Genomic DNA, 6662 nt, shown 5'->3' with positions numbered 1-6662 from the left:
TGGATATAAGGGAATCACGGGCCGGGCTTCTGCCCTGCTCTGCTCCTCAGCTCATCCGCTCGAGGCCTTGGTACTCCCTGTCCGCAACCCCCCCCACCTAAACAAACTCTCACACACACACACAGACACACATACACACCCAAACACACACACACATACACACAGACCTTAACTGATCATAGCTGTGCTAATAGCATTAGCCGAAACGCATCCACAACCAAACAAACATTAGCTCATCCACTCATTCACATGTGTGTGCCCAATGGTCCGGCAGCTCCAATCATACGACCGGAGGATCTATGTCTGGAGAATGCTCACATTAGCCCATCTAAGGGGTTCTGCTACCCCCAAGCTTCCCTGCCTCTGAGAGAATAAACATCACCTCCGCTCCTCCGCTTCTCAGCTCCACTGCTCCTCTGCTTTGGGCCCTGGAATTCCCGAACCGCTGGACATAAGCGAATCACGGGCCGAGCTTCTGCCTTCCTCCGCTCCTCAGCTCATCCGCTCTTGGCCCTGGTACTCCCTGTCCGCGACACCCCCCCCCACCAAAAGAGCCTCTCACACACACACACACACACAAAGACACTCACACACACACACAGACACACACATACACACATACACACACTTTAAGTCTTCATAGCTGTGCTAATAGCATTAGCCAAAACGCATCCACAACCAAACAAACATTAGCTCATCCACTCATTCACATGTGTGTGCCCTGGTACTCCCTGTCCGCGACCCCCCCCCACCAAAAGAAACTATCACACACATACACAAAGACACTCACACACACACACACACAGACACGCATACACACCTTAAGTCATCATAGCTGTGCTAAAAGCATTAGCCGAAACGCATCCACAACCACAAACACTAGCTCATCCACTCATTCACATGTATGTGCCCAGAGGTCTGGGAGCTTCGGTCATACGTCTGGGGGAGCTATCTCCAGAGAAGGCTCACAGTGGCCGGTCTAAGGCGTCCTACTGCACCCAAACTTCCCATCCTCTGCCTTTCAGAAGAGAAACATTACCTCCGCTCCTCCATTCCTCCGCTTCTCCGCTCCACCGCTCCTCCGCGATGGGCCCTGGTACCCCCCCCCACCTAAACAAACTCTCACACATACACACACGAACAAACTCACACAGACACAAAAACAAACAAACACACACACACACACACACACACACACACACACCTTAACTCATCATAGCTGTGCTAATAGCATTAGCCGAGACGCATCCACAACCAAACAAACATTAGCTCATCCACTCATTCACATGTGTGTGCCCAGTGGTCCGGGAGCTCCAATCATACGTTCGGGGGATCTATGTCCGGAGAATGCTCACGTTAGCCCGTCTAAGGGGTTCTGCTGCCCCCAAGCTGCTCCGCCTCTGAGAGAAGAAACATTACCTTCGCTCCTCTGCTCCTCCGCTTCTCAGCTCCACCGCTCCTCCGCTATGGGCCCTGGTACTCCCCCCCCCCCCCCCCCAACTAAACAAACTCTCACACAAAATCACTCACACACACACAAAAACACACAAACACACAAACACACATACACACACACCTTAACTCATCATAGCTGTGCTAATAGCATTAGCCGAAACGCATCCGCAACCAAACAAACATTCGCTCATACACTCATTCACATGTGTGTGCCCAATGGTAGTCCCTGTCCGCGACCCCCCCCCCCCACCAAAAGAGCCTCTCACACACACACACACACACAAAGACACACACACAGACACAAACATACACACATACACACACCTTAAGTCTTCATAGCTGTGCTAATAGCTTTAGCCGAAACGCATCCACAACCAAACAAACATTAGCTCATCCACTCATTCACATGTGTGCGCCCTGGTACTCCGTGTCCGCCCCCCCCCCCCCCCCCCCCCCCACCAAAACAAACTATCACACACATACACAAAGACACTCACACACACACACACACTGACACACATACACACATTAAGTCATCATAGCTGTGCTAACAGCATTAGCCGAAACGCATCCACAACCAAACAAACATTAGCTCATCCACTCATTCACATGTGTGCGCCCTGCTACTCCGTGTCCGCGACCCCCCCCCCCCCCACCAAAACAAACTATCACACACATACACAAAGACACTCACACACACACACACTGACACACATACACACATTAAGTCATCATAGCTGTGCTAATAGCATTAGCCGAAACGCAGCCACATCCAAACAAACATTAGCTCATCAACTCATTCACATGTATGTGCCCAATGGTCCGCTTCTCCGCTCCACCGCTCCTCCGCTATAGGCCCTGGTACTCCTGATCCGCCGGACTCAGGAGAATTATGGGACGTGCTTCTGCCCTCCATCCGCTTCACAGCTCATCCGCTCCAGGCCCAGCTACCCCCTGTCCGCGCCCCCCCCCACCTAAACAAACTGTCACACACATATACACAAACGCACAAACAAACACACACACACACACACACAAGAACACACAAACAAAGAAACACACAAACACACACACACACAAACACCTTAAGTCATCATAGCTGTGCTAATAGCATTAGCCGAAACGCATCCACTACCAAACAAACATTAGCTCATCCACTCATTCACATGTGTGTGCCCAATGGTCCGGGAGCTCCAATCATACATCCGGGGGATCTATATCTGGAGAAGGTTCACAGTGGCCGGTCTAAGGCGTCCTACTGCACCCAAACTTCCCATCCTCTGCCTTTGAGAAGAGAAAAATTACCTCCGCTCCTCCATTCCTCCCACACATACACACACACCTTAACTCATCATAGCTGTGCAAATAGCATTAGCCGAAAAGCATCAACAACCAAACAAACATTAGCTCATCCACTCATTCATATGTGTGTGCCCAGGTACTCCCTGTCCGCGACCCCCCCCCACCAAAAGAAACTATCACACACATACACAAAGACACTCACACACACACACACACAGACACACATACACACCTTAAGTCATCATAGCTGTGCTAAAAGCATTAGCCGAAACGCATCCACAACCACACAAACATTAGCTTATCCACTCATTCACATGTATGTGACCAGAGGTCTGGGAGCTCCGGTCATACGTCTGGGGGAGCTATCTCCAGAGAAGGCTCACATTAGGCCGTCTAAGGGGTTCTTCTGCCCCCAAGCTTCCCCGCCTCTGAGAGAAGAAACATTACCTCCGCTCCTCTGCTCCTCCGCTTCTCAGCTCCACCGCTCCTCCGCTATTGGCCCTGGTACCCCCCCCCCCACCTAAACACACTCACACACACACAAAAACACACAAACACACACAAAGACACTCACACACACACACACACACACACACACACACACACACACACACAAACGCACCTTAACTCATCATAGCTGTGCTAATAGCATTAGCCGAAACGCATCCACAACCAAACAAACATTAGCTCATCCACTCATTCACATGTGTGTGCCCAGTGGTCCGGGAGCTCCAATCATACGTTCGGGGGATCTATTTCCGGAGAATGCTCACATTAGCCCGTCTAAGGGGTTCTGCTGCCCCCAAGCTGCTCCGCCTCTGAGAGAAGAAACATTACCACCGCTCCTCTGCTCCTCCGCTTCTCAGCTCCACCGCTCCTCCGCTATGGGCCCTGGTACTCCCCCCCCACCCCCCCCTACCTAAACAAACTCTCACACAAAATCACTCACACACACACAAAAACACACAAACACACAAACACACATACACACACCTTAACTCATCATAGCTGTGCTAATAGCATTAGCCGAAACGCATCCACAACCAAACAAACATTCGCTCATCCACTCAATCACATGTGTGTGCCCAATGGTACTCCCTGTCCGCGACCCCCCCCCCACCAAAAGAGCCTCTCACACACACACACACAAACAAAGACACTCACACACACACAGACACAGCCATACACACACCTTAAGTCTTCATAGCTGTGCTAATAGCTTTAGCCGAAACGCATCCACAACCAAACAAACATTAGCTCATCCACTCATTCACATGTGCTCGCTCTGGTACTCCGTGTCCGCCCCCCCACCAAAACAAACTATCACACACATACACAAAAACACTCACACACACACACACACTGACACACATACACACATTAAGTCAGCATAGCTGTGCTAATAGCATTAGCCGAAACGCATCCACAACCAAACAAACATTAGCTCATCCACTCATTCACATGTATGTGCCCAGAGGTCTGGGAGCTCCGGTCATACGTCTGGGGGAGCTATCTCCAGAGAAGACTCACATTAGGCCGTCTAAGGGGTTCTTCTGCCCCCAAGCTTCCCCACCTCTGAGAGAAGAAACATTACCTCCGCTCCTCTGCTCCTCCGCTTCTCAGCTCCACCGCTCCTCCGCTATTGGCCCTGGTACCCCCCCCCCACCTAAACACACTTACACACACACAAAAACACATAAACACACACACGCGCACACACACACACACACACACACACACACACAAACACACACACACACACACACACACAAACACACCTTAACTCATCATAGCTGTGCTAATAGCATTAGCCGAAACGCATCCACTACCAAACAAACATTAGCTCATCCACTCATTCACATGTGTGTGCCCAATGGTCCGGGAGCTCCAATCATACATCCGGGGGATCTATATCTGGAGAAGGCTCACAGTGGCCGGTCTAAGGCGTCCTACTGCACCCAAAATGCCTTTGAGAAGAGAAACATTACCTCCGCTCCTCCATTCCTCCGCTTCTCCGCTCCACCGCTCCTCCGCGATGGGCCCTGGTACCCCCCGCCCCACCTAAACAAACTCTCACACATACACACACGAACACACTCACAAAGACACAAAAACAAACAAACACACACACACACACACACACACACACACCTTAACTCATCATAGCTGTGCTAATAGCATTAGCCGAAACACATCCACAACCAAACAAACATTAGCTCATCCACTCATTCCAATGTGTGTGCCCAGTGGTCCGGGAGCTCCAATCATACGTTCGGGGGATCTATGTCCGGAGAATGCTCACATTAGCCCGTCTAAGGGGTTCTGCTGCCCCCAAGCTGCTCCGCCTCTGAGAGAAGAAACATTACCTTCGCTCCTCTGCTCCTCCGCTTCTCAGCTCCACCGCTCCTCCGCTATGGGCCCTGGTACTCCCCCCCCCCCCCACCTAAACAAACTCTCACACAAAATCACTCACACACACACAAAAACACACAAACACACAAACACACATACACACACACCTTAACTCATCATAGCTGTGCTAATAGCATTAGCCGAAACGCATCCACAACCAAACAAACATTCGCTCATCCACTCATTCACATGTGTGTGCCCAATGGTACTCCCTGTCCGCGACCCTCCCCCCCCCACCAAAAGAGCCTCTCACACACACACACACACACAAAGACACTCACACACACACAGACACACACATACACACATACACACACCTTAAGTCTTCATAGCTGTGCTAATAGCTTTAGCCGAAACGCATCCACAACCAAACAAACATTAGCTCATCCACTCATTCACATGTGTGCGCCCTGGTACTCCGTGTCCCCCCCCCCCACCAAAACAAATTGTCACACACATACATAAAGACACTCACACACACACACACACTGACACACATACACACATTAAGTCAGCATAGCTGTGCTAATAGCATTAGCCGAAACGCATCCACAACCAAACAAACATTAGCTCATCCACTCATTCACATGTGTGCGCCCTGGTAGTCCGTGTCCGCGACCGCCCCCCCCCCCCCCCCCCCCCACCAAAACAAACTATCACACACATACACAAAGACACTCACACACACACACACACACTGACACACATACACACATTAAGTCATCATAGTTGTGCTAATAGCATTAGCCGAAACGCATCCACAACCAAACAAACATTAGCTCATCAACTCATTCACATGTGTGTGCCCAATGGTCCGCTTCTCCGCTCCACCGCTCCTCCGCTATAGGCCCTGGTACTCCCGATCCGCCGGACTCAGGAGAATTATGGGACGTGCTTCTGCGCTCCATCTGCTTCACAGCTCATCCGCTCCAGGCCCAGCTACCCCCTGTCCGCGCCCCCCCCCCCCCCCCACCTAAACAAACTGTCACACACATATACACAAACGCACACACAAACACACACACACACACACACACACACACAAGAACACACAAACACACAAACACACACACACACACCTTAAGTCATCATAGCTGTGCTAATAGCTCCCAAGCTTCCCCGCCTCTGAGAGGAGAAACAATACCTCCGCTACTCCGCTCCTCCGCTTCTCAGCTCCACCGCTCCTCCGCTATGGGCCCTGGTACCCCCCCCCCCACCTAAACACACTCACACACACACAAAAACACACGCGCACACACACGCGCGCACACACACACACACACACACACAAACACACCTTAACTCATCATAGCTTTGCTAATAGCATTAGCCGAAATGCATCCACTACCAAACAAACATTAGCTCATCCACTCATTCACATGTGTGTGCCCAATGGTCCGGGAGCTCCAATCATACGTCCGGGGGATCTATATCTGGAGAAGGCTCACAGTGGCCGGTCTAAGGCGTCCTACTGCACCCAAACTTCACATCCT

This window comes from Fistularia commersonii, unplaced genomic scaffold (genome assembly GCF_037954325.1).
Source record: "Fistularia commersonii isolate RoL2024-O1a breed Wild unplaced genomic scaffold, RoL_Fcom_v1.0 HiC_scaffold_38, whole genome shotgun sequence".
Taxonomy (NCBI): Eukaryota; Metazoa; Chordata; class Actinopteri; order Syngnathiformes; family Fistulariidae; genus Fistularia; species Fistularia commersonii.
The sequence above is the reverse complement of the archived record's forward strand: the minus strand, read 5'-3'. Positions refer to the sequence as shown.